The sequence below is a fragment of the Pinus tabuliformis genome, chromosome 7 (genome assembly GCF_031772625.1).
Source record: "Pinus tabuliformis cultivar Carrire ecotype Pingquan chromosome 7, CPIR1, whole genome shotgun sequence".
In the NCBI taxonomy this organism is placed as follows: domain Eukaryota; kingdom Viridiplantae; phylum Streptophyta; class Pinopsida; order Pinales; family Pinaceae; genus Pinus; species Pinus tabuliformis.
In genome coordinates, this window is record NC_142293.1 from 1,117,127,030 (window position 1) to 1,117,153,586 (window position 26,557).

The 26,557-nt window shown below is 39.7% G+C and overlaps 1 pseudogene; it reads left to right on the forward strand.

The window, feature by feature from the left end:
- Positions 1 to 20,631: 20,631 nt before the first annotated feature.
- LOC149251442 (pentatricopeptide repeat-containing protein At2g03880, mitochondrial pseudogene) lies at positions 20,632 to 23,532 on the forward strand (annotated as a pseudogene).
- The last annotated feature ends 3,025 nt before the right edge of the window (positions 23,533 to 26,557 follow it).

Genomic DNA, 26,557 nt, shown 5'->3' on the forward strand with positions numbered 1-26,557 from the left:
ATTGGAACACTTACTTTCAGCATCTTCAGCTTCAGTTTCTGTTGAAATGGAAAGTCAATACCAAGTTACCCTTGACACCACCAACTACTTCCAATGGTTGTCCTACATGGAGGATTTACTTAGAAGTAAAGGTCTCTACAGAATAGCCACAGGCCAAGAGAAGAAACCGAAGGATGAAGATAAGGCTGCTAAATGGGAAAACAGACAAGATCAAGCACGTGGTTTGATAGGGATGTCTATCTCTCCTGATCTTAGATTCCATATTGCAGAACTTGAAACTCCTCATGAAGCAATGGAACAAATCAATAAAGTTTTTGGGATTAAAAATGAAATTAGAGCCCATCAACTTAAAAATGAGTTGCTTACATTGGACCCTAATAATTTTTCTTACATTGAAGATTTCTTGTCTAAGTTCAAGACCCTTAGATATCTTTTGGAAGGTGTTAAGGTTAAGAAAGAAGATAGTAACCTTATTTATTCCATCCTTACTAAGTTGGGACCAGCCTACTCTGTATTTGTTTCCACCTTCCATTCTACAAGATAAGTCTTCATTTCTCAAGGAAAAGACTACAAGCACCTTTCCTTTGACTCTTTTTGTGATTCTTTAATAAGAGAACAAGAAACACTCTTACACCTTGGTCTTCTTAATCTTGGAAACTCTTTCAAGAAAGCATTAGCCGCCCAGCAGCAACCAAATTCAAAGAATCCTAAGAAGTCATATCCTAAAAAGAATGGTCCTAAACCAAACAAGGGTCCTAAGCAATTTCAGCCCCAAAAAGAAAAATCATTTCAACAATATGATAAGACAAATAAAAACAAAGGGAAGAAGACTGATAGACATTGTAATTTTTGTAATCGAGATGGCCACTTAGAATCAAAATGCTTTAAAAAGATGGAAGCCTTAGAAGCAACAATGAAGAAGCATAACATCCATTTGGGACAATCTTCAACTTCAACTTCATCTTCAGGAATGGCACTTTCTGCATGTGGTTGTCAAGCATCTCGGTCTGGCTATGCATTAAATGTATCTTCTTCTTCTCATTCTCATGAGTGGCTCATTGATTCTGGAGCTTCTTATCACATGGCCAAAAACAAAGCCATGTTTTCTTCTTTAAATGATTGTAACACCAAAAATATCTATGTTGGTGATGATAGATCTCTTAATGTTGTAGGGACTGGAACTGTTCATCTAGACAATGGTCAGTTTAATGATGTATTATGTGTTCCAACCTTATCCTGCAACCTTCTATCTGTATATCAAATAACTCATTCAGGTGAAGGTAAAATCGTTGAATTTTCACCTCATGATGTTGTAATCAAGGACTTAAAAGATCCTAAACAGATTTTGGCTACTGGCATTGCTGATGACTCTACAAGGTTGTATAAGTTTCACAGCTTTGGGTCATCAAATCTTCCCTCAGTATTTGTTGCTCATAAAGATGAAGTGAGCAAACTTTGGCATGAGCGATTCGGTCACTTAAACTATCACTCCCTTCAGCATCTATGTAAAGAAAATATGGTGACAGGTCTTCCTATGGTATCTTGCAGAGATGGTGTTTGTTCCGGATGTGTACTCGGAAAACATCATCGGGATAGTTTTGAAAAACGTGCCTCTTGGCACGCCTCAGCCCCTTTACAACTTGTGCATAGTGATTTATGTGGTCCACTTCCAGTTGTGTCATTCTCTGGTTGCAAGTATTTCTTAACTTTCATTGATGATTTCTCCAGACGCACTTGGGTATACTTCTTAAAACTCAAGAGTGAAGTATTTAACACTTTTTTGGCCTTCAAGGCCTTTGTTGAAAAACAATCTGGACATCAAATTCTTAAGTTAAGATCTGATAATGGCGGAGAATATGTTAAAAACACATTCATCAACTATTGCACTGAGAATGGAATTCAAATACAACATACAGTTCCATATACTCCACAACAAAATGGTGTAGCTGAAAGGAAGAATCGCACCTTAAAGGAAATGGCTAATTGTATGCTACAATCTAAAGGACTTGGTCTTAGTTTTTGGGCAGAAGCAATTAACTGTGCAAATTACATAATAGATCGCACTCCTACTAAGGCTTTAAAGAATATCACTCCAGAAGAAGCATGGAGCTCAATCAAACCAGATGTAAGTCACTTTCGTGTTTTTGGAAGTGAAGCGTGGGCCCATATTCCAGATGAAAAGCATAAAGCTTTAGAACCTAAAAGTGAAAAATGTACTTTTGTTGGATATTCTGAAGATGTCAAAGGCTATAGACTTATTCCATTTAAGTCCAAAAACGTAATCATTAGAAGAGATGTAAAATTTGATGAAAATATATCGGCCTGCGAGCCTAGTCTGGCGGATGTGCCACCTCTCCCTATCTCTTCTACCTTTGAAAACATTTCTTCTTCAGATGATGAAAGTGAGGATGATAATCCTCCCCCTCCATCTCAGGATCCTCCTTCAGCTCCTGAGCTTCCAAAATGGGTTCGTGCTACCCGAGGTGAAGCAGGTGATCTTGCCGGTGATCCTACAGATCAGCGACGCACACGTTCTCAGTTCGAGAGAGCCTCTTCTTTACTGGCTCAAGCTCCAGTAAATTATGATACTGACACCTTTGCAGAAGCTTCAGGCCATCCAGATTGGGAAGCAGCTATGAATGAAGAATATCATTCATTATTGGAAAATGATACATGGGATCTTGTTCCTTTACCAAAGGGACGAAAACTTGTTAGATGCAAATGGGTTTACAGAACCAAGTATCGACCAGATGGGAAAGTTGATAAACATAAAGCTCGTCTTGTTGCTAAGGGCTTTTCACAGGTTGAAGGCATTGACTACACTGAAACCCTCTCCCATGTTGCCAAAATGAACTCTATCTGCCTTGTTCTTTCCCTTGCTGCCTCTTTCAAATGGGAAGTCCATCAGATGGATGTTAAATCTGCCTTCTTGCATGGGGACTTGCATGAAGAAATCTATATGGAACAACCCATTGGCTTCATACAAACAGACTCCAGCCTTGTTTGTCGACTTAAGAAATCCCTTTATGGTCTCAAGCAAGCTCCTCGGGCTTGGTATGCCAAAATGGATAGCTTTCTTTTAGAGTCTGGCTTTTCTAGGTGTCATTCTGACAATACTGTCTACACCAAGAAAGTGGGCAACTCTCTTATCATCCTTGTTCTTTATTTTGATGATCTTATCCTTACTGGTAGTGATCCCAACCTTATAAACCATGTGAAGTCTAGCCTCAAAAGGAAATTTGAAATGATAGACTTAGGACACTTACACTATTTTCTCGGTCTTCAAGTCTTGCAATCCAAGGAGGGTATTTCCCTTTCCCAGTCCAAGTATGCTTGTGATATTCTACGTCATTTTCACATGGAAGACTGTAAGCCAGCCCCTTCTCCCTTTCAGTCTGGAGTCAAACTCTCAATCACTTGTACTTTTCCTGAAGTTGATGCTACCTTATACCGTCAACTTGTAGGAAAACTCTTGTATTTAACCCATACTCGTCCTGACCTTTCCTTTGTTGTTGGCCTTGTTGCTCGTTTTATGCAAAACCCCCGTGAAAGTCATTGGAAAGCAGCTAAAAGAATACTTCGTTATGTTCGAGGTACAGTACAGTTTGGGATTCATTACAGTGCCAAAGCAGCTCCTCTATTAGTCGGTTTCACTGATTCTGATTGGGCTGGTGACCCTGATGATCGGAAGTCTACTGCCGGTTATGTCTTCACTCTTGGTTCAGGACCTATTACATGGGCTTGTAAGAAACAGGCTGCCATTTCTCTTTCGTCAAAAGAAGCAGAGTATCGTGGTGCCGTGGAATCTAGTAAGGAAGCCTTGTGGCTTCGTCAGATCCTATCAGAGTTTGGCTTTGAGCAGCAGCATCCAACCACACTTTGGTGTGATAATCAAAGTGCCATTCAGCTATGCAAAGATCCAGTCCAACATCAGCGCAGCAAACACATTGAACTGCACATGCACTTCATCAGAAAGCTCATTCACGACCATGTTCTTGAAGTGCAATATTGTTCAACAGATGATCAAGTTGCAGACATCTTCACAAAGGCTCTCACAGAGGCGAAGTTCACTAAACTTCGATTTATGGTTGGAGTTCAGGAAGTTGTCACTAAGGGGGGATAGGCTCTAGTGCCTCCTTCCTTCTCCTATTGTGTCATATTTGTAAATCCTTCAATCCTATCCCAAGTTGTTCTTAAGGGGGGATGTTAGGATATTCCGACACGTAGGAAATAGTTAAGTACAACTTGGTCTAGTGTAGAGTTAGGTATAGAGTTAGGTAAAGTGTGTTTCTTTACCGTTGTACATTTTGTAACTTACAATCCGACGGTCACGATATGTAGTGATCCGACGGTTCATTCTCTCCTCGGTATTACCGACACTTGATCCGTGGCTTGACACCCAATTGGTCCATGAATTCTATTTAAAGCGCATGGAGGGTCATTTGTAGGGTAATCCGTGCATGAGAGAAGCTTATGTAAATTTTCATTCTTTGATTAATAAATTGCCTGAAGTGGCCGCGTTGGCTCAGGCTGTGGACTGTTTCCCTCTTTGAGGGTTTTAACCACGTCAAAAATATTGGTGTATTGATCTGTGATCTAGTTGTGAGCGGTGTCCTTTTGGTGTTCTTTCTGAGGAACTTACCCTGTAAATTCCTACACCTAGTACATAAACCCTCGGGTGATTTAGAGAGATTGGATGAGCACCCATCTCCCCTTGGTGGGTTCATTTAGAATTCATAGGTGTAGTGATTGTTTTCTATTTCAGTTTGGAGACTGGAGGGTCATTCCCAACTATTGTATTGGCATCTATCTATATATAATAAAGCTGGATTTGGTTGTTGCATTTCTTATTGTTCCTCATGTTGTGATTTTTAATGAGATTTTATGTAATTTGTGAGTTTATGGTTTGGGTCAAATTTCTGGTGTTTGGGTTTCCATGATGATTTCCTGTTAAGTGCTAGATAATTTGATTTGAAGAGTCTGTTCAAAATTTCCTGTGTTTGGGAAATTATAGTGTTATCAGAGCCTTGGTCTTGGCTCAACCTGCAATTTTTCAGTTTTTCAACTCTAGCTATTATTGAAGGGGTTTCATAGAGAAATCGAAAACCCACCTTCTGCAACAAAAAGAGAATTTGTTAAAAGGAGCTCGATAATTTTATTTGTGAATATGCGACAAATTGACAAATTTTTGCATGCAGAATAAAAATTCAATGAAAGTGCGCCATGAAATATCATCAAAGTTTGAAGAACCAAATCATTCTGATTTATTTAAAAGAGGCTGAGAATCAAATTGAAAGTGGGGCCAAATTAATATTGGTCTAATTTCTCCATGTGGGTCGTATTTCTGAATTGGGGTCGTGAGTGGGGTCGTGAAGATATAGAAGGGTAGACAATGTTATTATGTGAAAGCCAAGCATAATGAAAAGTAATTTGACGGTAAATTCCATTATGCCAACCTCATCGATTATTTGGGGGCTCTCATGTATACCAAATTATTTATTGTTGCAGCCGCGCAATATAACAAATCTTAACCGGAGTTCATTTTCGAGCTAGAGAAAGGGATCAATTGCAGGGAAAATAGAGGCCAAGTCTTCTTGCCTAGGAAAAAGCCGTAAGCTCCGAAACCGATCGCTCCAATTTTTGGACATGATCTTTCTCCAGTGGGACCGAGGGTGGATTACCATACCACCACAATTTGATCAAGGGTCAAAACCATCATTCATTCAAGAGGCCGACATTATTTCAGTAGCCTGAATTTGTGTTTTAAGGATCTGCTCACATCTGGTGTCTAGTTGTAAGAGTTAGTGGCCCGATTTACATTGTAAATGAGTAGCTCCAACTTCCAAACAAGACCAATCTGAAGTCTCAGTCGAATCAACACCAACACAAAATTTCCATATGCCAAGAAGACAAGTTGTGAGCCTAATATCACCAGTGAAGTTGGGTTCTCTCTGATGAATCGAATTCTGGAGAAGTTATTGAGGATGATGTAGTTCTTCTGGGGCAATTGTACCACGCCATAAAAGTCATGTTCCAAGTTTCGGTGGAGTTATCACTGACTGGAGTTGATTTTCTCAGGTGGCATCATTGACACTCGTTGACTGGAGTTGTTGAGTCTACTGGGCCTGGTGACAGAGATACTATTTTTTGGGGGAGAAATTTAATATGCTTGTGACCGCATGACTGTTTGTCTAGAGAAAGTGGCCAACATAAAGATTTAGTGGCCACTTATGAAGGGAAAGATAATACACCTATAGCAGACGTTTCATCCTTGTTAATTCAATTTTAAAGAAGGGCTGATTTGGGGTCTTTCCTTGAAGGCACTTGCTAAGTCTATTAACTAAAAGTAAACAAGAAGTCACGCCAAATTCTACAGAAGTATATATTTCCATTTGGATGCTTGCTCAAAGTGGTCACATTTGATAGGTCATCGACACCTTGAATGCAAATACATTTTCAATAGTCAAAAGCCATTTCTCATATTTAATTTACATCTGGAAAGTGTTATCATCCCAAGAGGATAGGACTCATAAGGGTCCAATCTATATCTTCATCAGAGGGTGAGAACCAATGAGGACTATGTGCCAAATAAAAGGAGGGTGAGCTTTCAGCCTTCAAGCCTGAATATTACGCTATGGGATCTCTCATTACAAATTCTGGATGCTGAAGTGTGCATAATGGTTTTGTTCAAGGTTCTTCTACCTCTATACCTAGTTCATGAAATATTTGTTTGTTTAAAGTCCTTTTCTATGCAGACTTGTGTCAATATTGTGTAAATTCTGGGCATGAGATTTGTAATATTCAGAGTATTTGTAGTGTCAACTTGAAGCACATATTCAAACATCAAAATTACCGCTACAACAAAACCCTCCACACTTATCACTTAAAATTCCATTAAACTCAGATTTGAAGTGAGGTTCAGGGGTTATCCACTTCTGTCATGTTTTTGAGTCTTTTAAAGTCAGCGTCATTATCAATTGAGTGCATTATGACACTGGTCAAGGTATTGAGAGTAGCTTGATGCATTGTCCATTGTAGTATGGTTGCTAGTTTATATGTTGCAGAAACCTGAGTGTGATGTCGTATGAGTGATGTATGTTGCCCTGTGTTAATCAGAGTTGATATGCAGAATTGTTATATTCCATAGCCTTGTATATGTTGTGAAATGATGGAGTTTTTGAAACACCTCATGAACCAACAAAGTAATACCTCCATGGGCTGCAAGATAGAACAAAAAGAAAATCTAACTAACAAGCCTTTCTCAAAAGAGATCCATGGCATTCTTACCCATGAGCAGCCAAGAGATTTGCAGAAGGAGCCAGAGATTGGACACAAGATCCTTGCGCTTGGGACACATTTGAAGTGCATGAGGGTCACATGGAAAGTTCTTTTCAAACTGGATGAACTAGATGCACTCCTTGCTGAAGTGAAACTTAGAAGGGAGAAAATTGATTTGGGCGCTAAAACTAGCTATGCTTGCTCTCATACAACCCAAGTTCTTGGGGGAACCTTGTGAAGGGGTTAAACCTCTAGTTGCATATTGTCTTAGTCACATTATGAGACTAACCACCCCTAGAGCTCCTTACAATCATGATGTTATGAGGAGATTTTTCAAGCTGATAGTGGATACTTTTCAAGACTTAGACAACAGTAAAAGTCCTACCTTTGGGAAGAAGCTTGAGATTTTAGGAGTTATGGCCATGACTAGGGCTTATGAAATCATGTTTGATCTTGAGTACAATGGTTTGATCTTGTAGATGTTCCAATGCTTCTTCAGCATTAGGAAACATCATTCTGACACAATCATAGTGCACATGCAATCCATCTTATCACCATGTATGAGAGGTCGTGATGCCATATGTCGGGAGTTTCAGTCTCGATTGTTGTCTATTTGGAGGAGAGAGCACTTGGTCTCACCTCTTACTTATGGTGTAGCTGAGAGGTTGGTTGAGCAGAACATTGGGCCGCTCAGGAGACAATTGACCAGGGAGGAGTAGCTCAGGTTTGGGGGCTCATGCAGCAAGAATGAGATGAGGAGGAAGGGACTTTGCTTCATCTACAAGGGACCACGGGGACCTGACCACTCATGCTTGAGTGACATTGAGAAGATGGTTGCAGTACATCAAGGAGATATTATTTATGTCTGTCAAGATGAGGACTCTTCATTAGACGAGTCCATGGGTTCATATGATGATACCTTAGAGGAGTGTGAGAAGTCATATGGAGTCAATGATAGTAGCCCAGATATGCAACCATGTGTGGTAGAGGGGTACGTGGAGTAGTTGATTGTTCCCATGTGAAAAATATATCAGGGAGTAGATGAGCGGATGATGATTCAACATAGAGAGCACATAGAGGAGCATGAGTCATGGCAGGTCATTGACATCAGGCCATATTCATATGATGAGCAGTCTGTGGGTCCTAGGATAGACATTCAGGATGGTTTGTCACCAGTGATGAGCAACCATGAGCAGCATATGATGGAGTGTGAGTCAGCTGAGGAGGATGGGGCACACAATATGCATGATGAGCCTTTTCGAGAGATCTAGTTAGAGGTTCATATTGAACCCATGATGATGGAGGATGAGCATCCACCCTTGGGGTTAGTTTTTAATGAGGAGCAGACAAATGTACAGACAGCTGGTAGGGTGATGATGTCCACTGACACTTGTCCTCAGGAGATGCTGGTGTATGACAGGATAGTTTGGCAGGAGATTAGTGGATTGGAAGAGCGTGGAGTTTCCTATCAAGCGAGGGAGATGGCAATACATCCATCTTTAGGTCTACTAATTGATGGTGTGCAAACAGGTGTAGTGGCAAGTAGCTGAGCTGCAACATTTTTAGGTAGCAACCCTCTCCAGGAGTACATAGGTAGGGCTTGCAACACAAGTTTGCTACTTGTACCCATTACAGGGAGAAAGGCAGGAATTTCTCGATGGATATTGCTGACCAACGAGATAGGGTGGCATGAGTTGAGCATGGACCAGCATCAACATAGTAGACTTGTTCCTTACGTAGGAGTCCATGACTTAGATTGGTAGGAGATCATGAGTTGGTATCCTATTGATGGAGTATCATTCTTAGTCAAGAGATGTGTGCTACAGGAGCCCTTAGAGGTGGGGGATATTACATGCTCCAATCGGTAGCAAAATGTGGTTTGGCCACTCATCAGTATCTTAGCACAACATTAGTCTGGTGAGATTGACCTTGGGGTATGCCAAGGATTTAATTGGAGAGAGGTGATGAGTTGGTACACAGTTGGTAGGGCAACATTCACAGCCGAAGCTACATCACAATGGGAGACATGTAGCATTAACGCTCCTTCTTGGTGGCATTGGGATCCAAGTGGATCTACTGGTAGTAGGTTGAGTCAGAGATGGACATGGGATCCAGGTATTGGAGGATCCAGTCATGTTTCGATAGCTTGGAGACGTGACGTAGACCAGTGATTCGTATGGGATCCAAGCATTGGGTCTCAGTGGTGTTGGGCCACCAGATTAGTGCACAGATTTGGATTTCTTGAGGGAAAGCAATCTTGGGCTGGAAGGACTATCATGTCCCCATTTTTATTATTCTTCATAGTACAACCAGGGTGGATTTCCAAGGTAGGGGATGGTCAGGTCAGCGGAGCAGCTTTATGTCATCAGGTGTTATGATAGAGTTTTGAGGAGTTTTTATGGGGTCTGATGAAATTCACTCGACATATTCATCATTATGAGAATTCCACACATCTTGTTTTTAGTTCCGTGACTTTCTTATAATTCATGTAAAACGGGGTCAGTATTGGCATAACTTAATTAATTATGCTCGAGGTGGAATTCTAGGGAGATTAATTTATGGAACACCTCAGTGTAATATCTCGTTGGAACCGGAATAATAAGATCTACAAGATGGGATGATGAGAAGTGACTTCCAATGGCCAAAGAGAGTATGGTGGACGATTTACCATTTTCCTTAGTTAAAATGACTTTAATTAGTCATTTAATTAAGAAAAAATTACTAATTAGAGGAAATGGGCCAAAAGTGAATTAAGTAAAACAAAATAAAAAGGGGTCACTTAAGATAAAGTCAATGGAGGAGCTTCTAGAATAATAATAAAATAATAAAATAAGATGCTTCTAGAGGCTTGGAGATCTATAAAAGGAGAAGGAGAAGGTCATTTGGGACATCTTGTTTTGACATTGTTTCTTGCATGTGAGGTTAGAACCCAGTTCTCTACTCCAGCAGTAGCCCCAAGATGGAAACCCTCGGGTGGTTTAGAGAGATTGGGAGAGCACCCATCTCCCCTTGGTGGGTTCATTCAGAATCCACAAGTATAGTGATTGTTTGTTTGTTTCAGTTTGGAGACTAGAGGGTCATTCCTAGATATTGTATTGGCATCTATCTATATATAATAAAGCTAGATTTTGGTTGCTACATTTCTCATTGTTCCTCATGTTGTGATTTTTAATGAGATTTTATGCAATTTGTGGGTTTATGGTTTCAGTCAAATTTATGGTGTTTGTGTTTCCATGGCAATTTCCTGTTAAGTGCTAGATAATTTGATTTGAAGAGTTTGTTCTAAATTTCTTGCATTTGGGACATTAAATAGGGTTATCTTACCCCTTCCCCTTGCCCACATCTTGGGTCATGGCCTGGAATGAAGCCCGAAGGTTGATGCAACTGAAAATAAAAATAAAAGCATATATGGCCACATTCAACATGAAATTATACCACAAAATGCAAAAGATGACATAGACAAATACATTTAACAAGTGGGAAAAAGCTAATACATGAGCTCTACCACATCATCATGTCCATCACCCTGGTTCCTAGAGGTTCTATGAACCTCCTTCATCATATAAGAACCCATGATTGTCCCAACCACTAGTGGGAAATGAACCACCCCACCTTAAAGGAAGTTGTTCACTGCTATATCTTATACATCATGCTCTTACCCTTGATTTCTCCCTCCCATACATTATAAACCTAGGTGTGGGCTTCCCTCTTCCACGCTTGTACCCCAGCATGTGACCCAAGGTTACCCCTTCTCATTCCCTACTTCATTCAACTATCTGTCACATGCCACCACCTTTTGACAGATGTATCTTGACTATATTATCCCCTTTAGAAGTAGAAACCACCTAATAGGGTACTTAGTTAACCCCATTTAAATTTTAGAGACATTGGCACATCTTGAAGCCCAATATGGAAGGGAAAGCTATTACAAAGTCCCCACTTATGGTCCATGATTTTGTAAGCTCATTTAATCGATTTCTGTAATGACTTGTTGTACTAGAAGGCTAGGGGACGCATTGGATCTTATGCAGGATTACAGATGGTTTTCATCTTAGTTTTGGTTTCTCTATATGGGGTCATAATCATCTAGAGGGCTACATTAGCACATGTAGGGTGAGTGTTTAGGGCCATGGGCCTCTGCAACAAAAAATTGCACTCCATGGATCCCCACAATCATTCGGAGATTGCTCATGGTTCACCTATTGGACGAGGAGGATGCACCTGATCCATCATGCCCAACTGGCCCCAGATCTACACCATACACTTTAGAAATGATCCAGGACTTGCACGATGATGTGACATCACGGACACCATCATCCTAGCCCTTGCAAGCGATCTAAAAACATCTTTGATTTGTTTGGAGACCCATGAGGACACTTGTGTGCCCCCACATGTCATTTAGAGTACCACGAGTTATTACAAGGGGCCAACCCCTTGTCCAATGCTTTTGAGGGTCCTATTCTTCATTGTGGCACCCATGGACCTCATTAGGCCTCTTTGAGGGCCCTACGACATGCATATATTATTATTTGACCTCTTGAGAGACTTACTTTTCATTTATTAGCTAGTTTGGTGGGATGGTCACCAAAAGTTGAATTATTAGAATATTATTTTATTTTTTGGGGCTTATGTAGTCCAATGAGGCTAATTAGAACTCCTAAGTTGTGTATAAATACAAATGAGATGAACTCATTTTCTCATTATCACTTTGGTTTTGATCACTTCTTTCCCTTGATATTTTCACACTTTTTATAGAGGATGAATTGGAGTTTTATGGATGAATTTTGATGTGTGGATATTATTCTATATTCTCTTGGAGTTTCTCACTTGTTAATTGTGAATGGTTGGATATACTATCTTACATGTAAGTACATGGTTTTTAATGTTATTCTTATTTACTTTTGTCATATATGTTGGACTGGGATTTTCACTGTTCTAGGGTTAATTGTTGCATGCATTTACCACTTAAAATTGTGGAATTTGTCTCTATTATAACATCTCTCAATGTATGGGCCATGTAATACGAATGAAATCTCCTAGGGGTAATTATATCAAATAATTTGACCTTGATAAGACATTTCCTATGCACATCAAAGTATAAAAGCAGCAAGGTTGCTTCTCCTTGACCTAGAAGGCTAGCGAAGTGATCTTGAGGCCTCCTTGACTGGGAATCAAGAAATACTACTCATATTCATCATAGAGTCCATCCTTCCAAAGATTAAGGCATTGATCTACCAAGGGTGGTCACTAAAAATCACATTCTTTCACCTCCTTTCAAGTGTAGCCAAGTTGGGGTACCTAGGGCATGATTTTTCTGACAAGCTAGCCCTCCAAAAAGTTTGATCTTATATGGTCTCCTACACTAGTGTTTCCTCAAGCTCTCCTCCAATTTTGAGGCCATACTGAGAGTGGAGTTGGGAGAAAAACCAAACCCTAGCTCTGGGATCAAAATTTTCCCTAGCATCCCCAAGGCTAGTACCTCATAGCATCAAACCAAAACCTTCAAGTGAAAATTCTTTCTTTGATCATTTCCTCCACCTTGTCTAGGGTAAGAATATGATAAATTGCTATATTCCTTCCTCATACCCTAGTATGGGTCCACTTGGTCCCGTGTGGTCCCGTTCCTTTGAAAAGATAATTCTTCAAGAACCATCCAAGATAACAATTGCAACAAGGATTTTAGGGATTGGGAAACTCCTTCACAAGTCATATCCCATAAACCTAACCATCAAATCCTCCCTTATTTTCCCTAGAAATATACATACTACCTTTCTTATAAAGCAAGCAAGCTCCATTCTTCAAGTTCTTCTCGGAAAGGGATTAGTTGGGTCACTCATATTTATTCATTGACTTATCCTTCATTTTTGACTCCTTACATATTGGGTCTCCTCCCATCGGTGAAATTCCATAAATAGAAGGGAGCCTTAGCTGAGATGAGAGTGGGCTAGGTCTCCATTTATTGCCCTTAGCCAAGCATTTTCCCTTTAAGGATCCCCTTTTAGGCTCCTTTCTAGTTTGAGTGGTAACATTTTGGCGTCATTCCCGGGGACATGAAACATGTGCTTTGTTCCCCACACAACACATTGACATATCATTCTTGGCAACTACATTGGAAGAACAAAGCCCTAGTTCTTCATTGAACTTTAAAGTCGATGCTTGGAGGGTGAAGCAAACATTTTTCTAAGCATCTTTAATTTCACCCTCGCGACTCCTACATATGTTTCATGTATACCTCAAACAAGTGGTCATTTTTTGTAAATTTCACGCTTTTGACATTGCTATCATCCCTGGACATCCTAATCATGTCGCGAGAAGGATGGTATGTGGGGTGCCCGTGTTTAATGGTGATCCACTCTGTGCAATTGACCACGTAGAAATATTTAATGCACATGATTCAAGAGATAAGGTTTTTCACCAAGATGTACTTATGTTAATGTTTATGGGATCTTTCGGTGGTTATAACTCATGGATGCATGATCATGAACCTAGGAGTATCTCATCCACTGAAGAGTTCGTTGATGGCTTTCTTATACATTTTCAAGTACACCCTGCATTAAGCATCCAAGAGGAGGCCTTTATCAACCATCATCAAGACATTAAGAATCTAGGTAATGAGCAAGAAGATGAGTCCTCCTTAGGTCCACATGATGAAAATGATGATTTTGAGGACACGTATGTTGGGAAGGATGAGTTTATGGAAAGTGAAATTGAGACCAACCCTACCTTTCTCAAGGATGTTATTCCAGATGAATCCTATTTTGAAAACCCTGAGAAAGATTATCCCATTAGCCCCTTGGAAGATGACATTGAAGACTATTTCCACATTGAAAAGGAGAAATGGGAAATTATTGGTCCTCAATTTGATTGTACTCCCATTTACGACATCGACAAGGAGGATGATGATACGATTGGTCTTCCCTTCCCCTCAGGCACTATTATGATGACATACCCATTGATACCCTTGGGAAGGAGAATCTTAATTTTCCTTTGCATAAAGAGAGGCAGTTGGAAGTGACCAATTTTTCTTTTAGGTGAGACCTAATCTTTGATACTAAGGAAATTGATAAGGCTTCCACTTCTCCTGAGTATGATTCTATGTTCAAATCACTTGAGCCTTTAGATTATGATTTTGAGAAATCACAACCCGTTGAATGCAATATTACTTTCTCCCTTTTTCCTATTGGTCATCATCTTGGGTCTTCATCAAGTGATTCCCTCACCCCTAGTCATATGACGTCAAGTAATTGTGAGCCCTTCCCCCCACCCAAGTATAGTGTCGAGGAAAAGCCCTTCATCGATTATACTTTTCCTCCTTAGACGCACCCTCAGGATTTTGATCGCTCCATAGCCTCCCCTCTCTAGTGTAATCATCATGTGCAACTTACTTATGTTTCTCCATCTTGTTGACCTCCCTTTCCCACTAATCATAACCCAATGAAGGCCATAATCCATGACATAAATAATAAGGACAATGGTGGAAGTGATATGCCAGAGGTTGCCATATATCAAAAGTTTATGAGCTTGGTTGTTGACATCTCTATATTTTGGTTGCAAGAGGAGATCTCATAAACTAGATCACATCCTTTTCTCACCTCTTCTCACATAATCATCCATGTGTGGGCATCATATTTTCCCACCCCCGCCCAAAACATCCTCCATGTGTTTGGGTTTGCATTCGCTTTGGGATTTGCTACATGAGTAGTCATACTGGAAGGCATATGTATATTGATATGATGATATATTGGTTGCATTGGATTTATGATTACACTTAACATTATCATTATCACATGCATGTGAGGGTAGGATGCATTGCATTCTGATTTCCACATTAGAAATAACATCATATGATATTTCTCATCGTAGATAGGTGCATATTTGCATATCATTTATTTCTTGTTGATTTTATGGCCTAAAGTATAGCATGTGTGACCATGAGACACCGGGAAACCATACTGCTTCGTGTTTTTCCATCTATTATATGTGCAGGTGAAAGGTCTACAATAACCAAGAGATTTTTGGAGTTCTCATGACCTCTCATTCGAGTAGCCTTGCCCACTTCTTCAAGAGATCACGTCCCAGTTGGAGCCATATGTTACCCACCATTTTGCGGGTAATATCCCTAGGATAAAAATTTTCTCCAATATTTCGTCAACCGGCAGCCAGCAACCCCTTGAACTGTGCTATTTCTCCACCACATGAGCTAGCCTTGTGGTCCCACACCCATCTACCATGATCGTATGTTTGAAGGTGTGCCTCTTGAATCTAGAGGTATGCCTTGTCATTTGGAAATTAAGTATTGTAATTTGCTTATCATGGACACTTCTGGGCATGGATTGATGGGGGGATTCGGTGGAAAGAATGGGCTAGCTCTGTGCTTTTGTCCCCTAGACCCCTTTTAAAAATTAACCTTGGATTCTAGTCTCATGGGATCTCTTTTACTGATCATTTTGGTTCCAGGGATAGTATTTCACGGGAAACCTCGATTTTGGTTGTGTGGTCAGACTCACTCCCTTATCTACTTATATTACCCTCTTTCAATTCATTATTACCCCATTCATCATTTCTCCCACTTGGGTCCACATAGGGTTAGCTTGCCCCTTCCCCTTGCCCACATCTTGGGTCACGGCTTGGAATGAAGCCCAGAGGTTGATGCAGCTGAAAAGAAATATAAAAGCACATATGGCCACATTCAACAGGAATTGTAACACAAAATGAAAAAGATGGTTGGGACAAATACATTTAGCATGTGGGGAAAAGGAAATACATGAGTTCTACCCCATCATCATGGCCATCACACTAGTTCCTATAGGTTCTATGAACCTCCTTTATCATATAGGAACCCATGATTATCCCAACCCCTAGTGGGCAATGAACCGCCCTACCTTAAAGGGGGCTATTCACTGCTATATCTTATACATCATGCTCTTACCCTTGAGCCTCAAGCAGTTAATCAAAGAAAATCATAAAAAGGAAAAATATATATAATAAAGGGTAGAAAAATCAAGACTGAGGCACCTCATGTATCACGATTTATCCCTCTCATACATTATAAACCTAAGTGTGGGTTTCCCTCCTATTAGCTACCCTTGTACCCTAGCATGTGACCTAGGCCTGACCCTACTTCATTCACCTATCTGTCACATGCCACCACCTTTTGATGAATGTACCTTGACTATATTATCCCCTTTAGAAGTAGAAACCACCTAATAGGGTACTTGGTTAACCCCATTTGGAGTTTATGAGACATTGACACATCCCGCAGCCCGTTATGGAAGGATAGGTCATTATGAAGTCCCCACCTATGGTCCTTGATTTGGTAAGCTCATTTACTTGATTTCTCTAATGACTTGTTGTACTGGAAGGCTAGGGGACGCGTTGAATCTTATGCAAGATTGCAGATGGTTTCCATCTTGGTTTTGGTCTCCCTATATGGGGTCCTAATCCTCCAGAGAGCTACATTGGCACACATAGGGTGAGCGTTGAGAGCCATGGGCCTCCGCAGCTGTAGATTGCACTCCATGGATGCCCACAACCATTTAGATATTTCTCGTGGTTCACCTATTGGACGAGGAGGGTGCACTTGATCCATCATGCCCAACTGGCCCTAGATCTACACCATACACTTGACAGATGATCTAGGACTTGCATGATGATGGGACATCACTTACACCATCATCTTTGCCCTTGCACGCAGTTTGCATGCATCTTTGATGGATACCCATAACGACACTTGTGTGTCCCCCATATGTCATTTGGAGCACCACGAGTTATTACAAAGGGCCAACCCCTTGTCCACTACTTTTGAGGGTCTTATTCTTCATTGTGGCACCCATGGACCTCATTAAGCCTCTTTGAGGGTCCTACAACACACATAGATTATTATTTGACCTCTTGAGAGGCTTACTTTTTTATTTATTAGCTAGTTTGGTGGGTTTGTCACCAAAAGTTGAATTATTAGATCATTGTTTTATTTTTGGGGCTTATGTAGGCCAAAGAGGCTAATTCTAACTCCTATGTTGTGTATAAATACAAATGAGATGAGCTTATTTTCTCATCATCACTTTAGTTTTGATGACTTCTCTCCGTTGATATTTTCACACTTTTTCTAGAGGATGAATTGGAGCTTTATGGATGAATTTTGACGTGTGGATATTGGACTATCTTCTCTTGGAGCTTCTATTTTGTCAATTGTGAATGGTTGGATATACTTTGTTACATATAAGTACATGCTTTTTAATGTTATTATTGTTTACTTTTGTCATATACGTTGGATTGAGATTTTCGTTGTTCTAGGGCTAATTGTTGCATGCATTTACTGCTTAAAATTGTGGAATTTGTCTCTATTATAACATCTCTCAATGTATGGGCCATGTAATATGAGCGAAATCTCCTAGGGGTAATTCTATCAAAGAATTTGACCTTGATAAGCCATTTCCTTTGCACATCGAAGTATAAAAGCAACAAGGTTGCTTCTTGTTGACCTAAGCAAAGTGATCTTGAGGCCTCCTTGACTGGGAATCAAGAAATCCTACTCATATTCATCATAGATTCCATTCTCCCAAAGATTAATGCACTGATCCACCAAGGGTGGTCACTAAAAATCACATTCTTTCACCTCCTCCCAAGTCTAGTCATGTTGGGGTACCTAGGGCATCAATTTCCCAACAACTTATTAGGAGAATTTTGAGGTCTAAAATGAGCTTCCTAAGGAAATTATAAAATACTAGTTGAAATAATAAAACAAGATTAGATTACATCATCAAATTTTAGAGGGACAAAAGAAAAAACTACTTTTTCAACTCATAAATTAAACTTATCTCCATATGGATTTACTCAAATTTTGAGTGGGAACACTCGTTGGATGCATAATTTGATTCCTCATCCAAGGAGTGCCAATGTTGCATACTTTTGATGGACCCTACTACACGAAAAATGAGAAATACATGAAAAACGTGAGTGCAATCACGTTTTTTCATGTATTTCTCATTTTCCGTGTAGTAGAGTCCATCAAAAGTATCCAACATGGGTACTCTTTGGATGACGGATTAAATTTTGCATCCAACGAAAACTCCCGCTTGAAATTTGAGTAAAACATTAGAGAGATAAGCTGAAAATACGAGTTGAAAAAATGGTTTTATTATTTTTTTATATTTTTACTTTTATACTCCAAAAATGGTGAATTATCCCCATGGTTGACATCATCATCTTGAATCCTATTGGTTCTTATAAAGTTTGTTTTGGTTGTACATTTTTCTCAGGAGACTCATTTTAGACCTCAAAAGTCCCCAAATGGTTAGCCCTCCAAAAAGTTCTATTTTCTAGGGTTTCTTGCACTGGTGTTTCCTCAAGCTCTCCTCCAATTTTGAAGTCATTCTAATAGTGGAGTTGGGAGAAAAATCAAGCCCTAGCTCTGGGATCAAACTTTGCCCTAACATCCCTAAGGCTAGTACCTCATAGGATTAAACCAACACCCTCAAGAGAAAATTCTTTCTTTGATCATTTCCCCCACCTTGTCTAGGGTAAGAATATCATCGGTTGCTATATTCTTTCCTCATGCCCTTGACTTTGTCCACTTGGTCCTGTGTGGTCCCGTTCCTTTGAAAAGACAATTCTTCAAGAACCATCCGAGATGCCAATTGCAACAAGGATTTTAGAGATTGAGAAACTCCTTCACAAGTTATATCCCATAAACCTAACCATCAAATCCTCCCTTCCTTTACCTAGAATACATAGTACCTTGCTTAGAAAGCAATCAAACTCCATTCTTCAAGTTCTTCCGGGAAAGGGATTAGTTGGGTCACTTATATCCATTCATTGACTTATCCTTCATTGGTGACTCACATATCGGGTCTCCTCCCATTGGTGAAAGTCCATAAATAGAAGATAGCTTTAGCTAAGGCGATAGTGGGTTAAGTATCCATTTGTTGCCCTTGGCCTAATATTTTCCCTTCAAGGATCCCCTTTTAGGTCCCCTGCTAGTTTGAGTGGTCACAAGTCCCACATTCATGCTTGCAATATGGCACGAGGGTGAATGGCTGAAGAGATGATTGACTTAGCCATTGTATGACTGGGTGGAACGTGGTAATCTCGTCCCTGGTTTACTTTTGCAATAATTAATAAGAGGTTCTTTCCTTGATATCTTATGTGTAAATGTACTTGTTTATATTTGGATTCTATGGCTGATGTATCCTTGATATTTCTGTTGTTATTATGTTGGTTATAAGCATGATTTATGACAATGATGATGCATGTCTCTCCTTATGTTTTGATTTGTAAATGAATGGGTTATGTATCTATGACCTAATAGATGATAATACAACTAATGCTATGAGGGAACAATGCTTCTTAGCGATTGTCAAATAAGTATGAAACTCCTATGCTCATATTTGTGATTTAAACCTATAGATTACGTATTTGTGACATGTTTGACGAAATCCCTATCATAGCTAATAGGGGTCCAGTCAAGCCCTTGTTCAAGTAATTGCATTTGTATCATCATTTCATTGTCATCTTTTTGTTTTGTAAGTGTCATTTAATTCTAGGCAGTGACCTGGGCTTTAAGCCTGAAAAAGTGACACAAATCCCAAGGATGTAGGCACAACACTGAGCAAAAAAGTCCCTGGACACTAGCATACCATGTTGTGGGAGCGTCCAAAGCCTTCTAGATGCATGCATGCCCATATCAAGGGAGCGTCCATGGGTTAATTGGTCTAAAATCGCAGTGGGACCAAGGGGCTGGTTCCCTGAGAGGTTGGGATGGTTCATTAGAGACTTCTTGTTGATGTGGAAAGTCTGTATGGTGTGTTTCTGTCGGTTCCACTTCCTTAAGGTGACTTAGGGGGTTGAATCATATCATAGTAACTTCTTGTCACATGTTTACCCTGTTTGGTCGGTTGCTTGGGTAGATGTGGGATGAAGGTGTTACAAAGTAGATGACCTAATATTATCTTCAATGAAGGCATAAGTGAAAGAAAGAAAACATGGATGCAAAAACGGAATATCCATCTTGATGGTTGTCCCACAAATAGCAAGGAGCTAAAGAATGTTGTTATGGAGAAGTTTCGTAAACGGGAATGGCGAAAAGCGTTGGGTAGAAAAAAGAAGTACTACATTGAGAAATTCAACCCTACATGTGATCTCCAACAAAAAGAGTACATTGGAGCTAGCATTTCATGGAGGGCAAAAATTCTTATTGCTCAATTAAGAACCAACTCGCATCAAATTCAATGTGAAACATGATGGTGGAAAAGGCCTAAAGAAACTTGGGAAGAACGGGTGTGTACATTTTGCACGTCTGGGATAGTGGAATCGGAAAAATACTTCATTTTGCAATATGGTGCGTTCAAAGACATTAGAGAAAATTATGAGAATATGTTAGCATCGATTTCTTGACATTCTCTTTCAGCGAAAAAATTATAACTAAGAACTCATTGGTCACTATTTTCAATCTCATCATTCTGTAAAATGCACTTCCTTAGGAAACTTTCATACTCATGTAACCAATGCCCTCTATCATCTCGCTCTTTGACCAATTGCATTCACATAATTGCCGGGGTTTTTACAGTAAAGCCAACCTGCCCAAACAGCATTGTTCTATTGTTCTTTGTAATGGAAAGTCGATAAAATCCATCTCAAATGACTCGGCTGGAAGCATGAATCAGCAGATCAACAACTACTACTTCCGGCTTGCAACTGTTGCGAAGTCATCTGCAACAATAAGAGCAGCACAGCCCTCTCACCCTCGCGCTCATACGAAAAGTACTTTGATTTTGTATGAGATTTCCATGTCGGTATCCCTCTCTCAATTGTAGGTGGTATATGTGTAATGGTTTCGTCAAGTCCAGAAGCTCAATCACCGTTCAACAGAACCGGAAGACGGTGGAACAATGCCTAGATATTATGCATTTATTTTATCGGATGATGCAGCGAGGGGGTACTGAAGCAGAAGTCAATACAAATACATATGCTGGACTCTTGCAGGTATGTGTGAACAGGAAAGCCCTCAAAGAAGGCAGAAGGGTTCATGGGCACCTCATTAAAAATGGATTTGAAATGGACAGATTCATGCAAAACCACGTTGCCAACATGTATGCTAAATGCAGTGGTATAGATGATGCGCGGCAAGTGTTTGACAATATGTCTGAACGAAATCTGGTGTCATGGTCTACAATGATTACAGGATATGCCCAAAATGGGTGTGGTGAGGAAGCGATGAAACTCTTCCGCGAAATGCAGCGAGAGGGGATCGAACCCAATCAGTTCACTTATGCGAGTCTTAGTACCGCATGTGCCTGTCGCCAAAGTGTAGAAGAGGGCTATGAAATCCACGCCCAGTCAATAAAAAGTGGATATGCCGTGGATATTTTCGTGGGAAGTGCGCTTGTTGACATGTATGCCAAATGTGGCGTCATGGAGGATGCGCGGAAGTTGTTTGATAGAATGCCTGAAAGAAACGTGGTTTCATGGACTGGAATGATTGCGGGATATGTTCAGGATGGAGATGGGGAAGAGGTGTTGAGACTATTTTGGCAAATGCAGCAGGCAGGTTTAAAGCCAAACCAGTTTACAACTTCTTGTGTTCTAAGCGCATGTTCTGATATTGAAGCTGTGGTTCAGGGCAAACAGATTCACACGCATGTTATAAAGACTGAACTTGAGGCAGATAATTTTGTAGGGAATGCCCTTATTGACATGTATTCCAAATGTGGGAGGCTAGAGGATGCACGCCGAGTGTTTGAAATTTTGCCGGAACGAGATACTGTTTCATGGAATATTCTGATTGCCGGCTATTCCCAGAACAACCAGGGGGAGGAGGCCATAAAACTCTTTACGAAAATGCAATGGGCAGACGTAAAGCCAAACCGAGTCAGGTTTTCTGGTGTTCTGGGAGCATGTGCTAGTTTAGCAATTTTGGAACAGGGCAAGCAAATCCACTCCCTCGTTATTAAAAGTGGTTTCGAAAACGATGTATATGCAGGCAATGCCCTTGTTGACATGTATGCCAAATGTGGGAGCATAGAAGGGTCTTTCCAAGTGTTTGATGCAATGAAAGAACGTGATGTGGTTTCATGGAATGCGGCCATTTCAGGATGTGCACAGCACGGGCATGGGAAGAATGCCCTCCAACTTTTTGAGAAAATGCAAGAAACAGGCATGAATCCAAACCATGTTTCCTTTATCTGTGTGATTTCTGCATGTAATCATGCAGGCCTAGTGGACGAAGGACGTCATTATTTTGTTTCCATGTGCCTACATTATGACATTACACCTAGAGCAGAGCATTATGCATGCATGGTGGATCTTCTTGGCCGAGCAGGGCACTTGGATGAAGCATACAAACTTATAGACTCGATGCCATTTGAACCCGATGCTCGTGTATGGGGTGCTTTAGTTGGGGCTTGTAGAATCCATGGAAATATTGAACTTGGAAAACTGGCTGCAGAATGCCTTCTAAAACTGGAACCATCAAATGCTGGGATATGTGTATTGCTTTCAAACATCTATGCTCAAGCTGGCAGATGGGATGATGTGGCAAGAGTGAGGAAAATGATGAAAGAAAACGGGGTGATAAAGGAACCGGGTCAGAGTTGGATTGAACTCAAGGACTCAATTCATGTATTTCATGCAGAAGATAAATCACACCCACAAACGGAAAATATATATGCAATGCTGGACAGATTGACTAAGAAGATGAAAAACGAAGGATATATTCCAGACACCAGCCTTGTGTTACATGAACTAACAGAGGGTAAGAAAGAACAACGTATCCGTCACCATAGTGAGAGGCTGGCCATTGCTTTTGGCCTTATCACTATGCCTCCTGGGATACCTATAAGGATAATTAAGAACCTTCGAGTGTGTGGTGACTGCCACACTGCTATCAAATTCATCTGCAAGATTGTTGAAAGAACAATAATTGTGAGGGATACTAACCGTTTCCATCACTTCAAGGATGGGCAGTGTTCTTGTGGAGATTATTGGTGATGCTGATGGAAATAAGCCAGAAATGTAATATCTTATTGTTATCTTAATGCCACAATTAGGCTTTCTCATGTGTCATCCTTCTCTCAGAGGTTATTGTACATCCAAGTCTGTAACCTCTAGTAAGTATAATGGCTTTATAAGTGATATAACTGGATACCTCCATGATATAGGGAAAGAGGAAGAAATTGGTTGGCAGTTTCTTAAGTTTTCGGCAATCTTGCCTATCTAATTCTTCTTTTGATATTTGTATAAATTGGAGGTTACTGATTATTCACGCTTCCAAATTTACCTGAATCTTCAGTTTCAATTCCTGTTTTCTTTTAAATTGCTCCAAGTATTAGGATTTAAATTTCTGTACTTCATTTTACAGAATTTAAAATATAAAACTAAATAAAAATTACAAACCCCTAAAATGAATCTGACTGGTGCGAAGGTCCGCTAATTAAAGGTGGGATTCATGCTTAGAAAGAATTTATCCCAGCGGAGGAGGGTTAAAAGCCAGCGTCAATAGGGCAACATAGCTTACTCAATAAGACAGGACAAACCATAAATGAGACAGAGAGGGAAGGAAATCTCAAATCGACTCATGCACCCTCATTATGAAAACCTCTCTGACCCTTTTCTTTTAGCGCCTATATCTTTTAGACGCATGCTTGTATGTTAATAAATAAAAAATTGAATAAGGTGAACCCAATTTATTCACATTGCTATACAGAGTAAGGTCATGACTAGTTTGGCTCTCTTATGATTCGTTTTCACAATCGTTTTCGAGTGCAAACCCCTCTTCCTCTTGTTTTTGTTGGCCTGTTAAGTGCAAGTCACTTGATTGATATGATGGCACACCTCTCTCATTGTGGAGCCTTTTAAATGCAAGTCACTTGATTGATATCATAGTACTCTCTCTCATAGTGGATACATTAATAACTAGACGTTGGCTTCTGAGTGCAAGTCCCATTCTCATTGCCTTGACATTGCATCGTTGTATTTTATAAATGCTTATGAAGGTTGGCTTTTGAGCGTGATTTCATCTCTGGCATGCCTATGAAAATTGGCTTTCGAGTGCAGGTCCCTCTCTTGTTATGGTGACATTAGTACCTAAAAGTTGGCTTTCAAATGCAAGTACACCCTCTCTCATTATTATGATATTTCTACCACTGTGCCTTATAATTTAGAAGTGCTTATGAAAGGTGCCTTTTGTTTCTTGTTGTCCTAAGAATAGGAGATGTTTGTAGATACATTAATCTAAGTTCCTTAGGTTGCCATTGTTGCCTTATATAACTGGAGGAGCTTTTATAATCTTATAAAAACATTTCTGAGGGATGCATCACAGGCCATCTCCATGGAAATAATGTTCATGGCTTTCATGGATGTATGGATTTTACATCTTAGGAACTAGTCCCACGAACTAAGTGAAATACACTCTTTTAGATCAATATTAATTTTAAGATTTATCAAGCATTGAAAAGATATTCTCAATTTATATTTTATCCTTCTGAATGTCTAAAAGATCCCGAGTTAACAAAAATATATGCTGATATGTGTGTATAATTTATTTACTTTATTTCACATTATAATTTTTTAAATATTTTGAATGTTACATCCTATCTTATTCATATTGAACTTTTTTTTATTCTTTTATTTTTATTTTGAAATGTTATATTAGACTGACTTATACTGAACATCACATTAATATGGGACATATATTACCTATCTTCCTCGTGCTGCACTCTAAAATGCTCCTGGCTTTCTCTCGGTACAAGAAGGGAAGGCACATCTGAATTTTATTCACACATGTAACCACATCACACAGCCCAAAGAGAAATGGTCAAGCATAGGGCACTTACATCATACAGTGAATCTTGCTATGTGTTAGTATGAAAAGCCGCTGCCACTCTCAACCAATTCCATCCACGTTCATTTCAACGGTCTTATACCAAATAAGACTTGCCCAAATGGCAATTGTTCTCTGTAATTTAAAGTCAATAAATTCCCATCTCAAATGAATCAGCTGGAAGCATGAATCTGCAGATCAACAATTGCTTCTTCATACTTACAACTGTTGTAAAGTCATCTACAACATTACAACCATGTCACCCTTACACTCACACACTTTAATTTTGAATGAGATTTCCATGTTGGTATCCATCGCTCAAATTGCACGCAGTATATGTGCAATGGCTATCACCTCCAAAAGCTCAATCTCCATCAAGAAAACCCAAAGATGGGCTGATAATGCATAAGATATTATGTATTTATTGTGTCGGATTATGCAGCGAGGAGGAGAGACTGAGGCATAAGCCAATACAAACATATGCTAGACTCATGCTGGTACATGTGAATAGGAAAGCCCTAAAAGAAGGCATAAGGTGTTGATATTTGAAACAGATATTCAAAATATCAACGAGCTGAACACTCTTGAAGAGCCCGTCAAACGACCACTCATTGAAGAGCCGGTCAAGAGGAAAAGGGGAATGGAATCTATGATGTTGCAAGTCTTAAACCAATTTACCTGGCTTAAAATGATTTGTTATGATGTTAGTGGAGCTTTTTTGCTCACAAGTATTAGGTATGTTTCGTATTTTTCGAGTTTATTTTGAAATGGCCTCTATGTTAAAGATGTGTGTGTTCAAAATCAATCTGATAGTCATTAAAAATGGATGATGTGTTTGTTTAAAATCAATCTGATAGTCATTAAAAATGGATGAAAAGTTGACGACCACCTGCTAAAATGAATTAGGAATTTGACTAGCAAGTAACTATCTGAAAATGAAGTCTGAAAATGAAGCCAATCTACAAGACATTCGTTAAAATAAAAGTGAAATTATAGCTGTTAACATGCATCTACAAGCTGAACTATAAGTTGCTGAAATAGGTAGGCCTAAGCTACAATACAGTTAGCTGAAAACGAAGTTAGTCTATAATATAATAGATGAAATAATGCTTTATTACAGCTATTACTATACCATAAATTGTTTTATTACAGTTATTAGTGTACTAAAATGTCAAAGTCAAAGTTGTATGAAAGAGAACGATGATGTAAATAAATCAAATAGAGCAGTCATATTAAAAATATATACCAAGGAAATAGAAGTGATATTGGCTTCCTGCTCTGGTTTCCCCGTGGGCTGTTGGTGTTGCTCACGTCCTACTTACAGGCAGTTATGGTCGTATTCTCTACTCTAGGTTTGTATTCATTCCCTATGTTCTGGAGAAGTAGGTTTGGTCTCTACATTCAAGTTCTACAAGGCTTAAGTGCCACCCTATCTACCTATTGCACCCATTGGTCTTTGTGTTT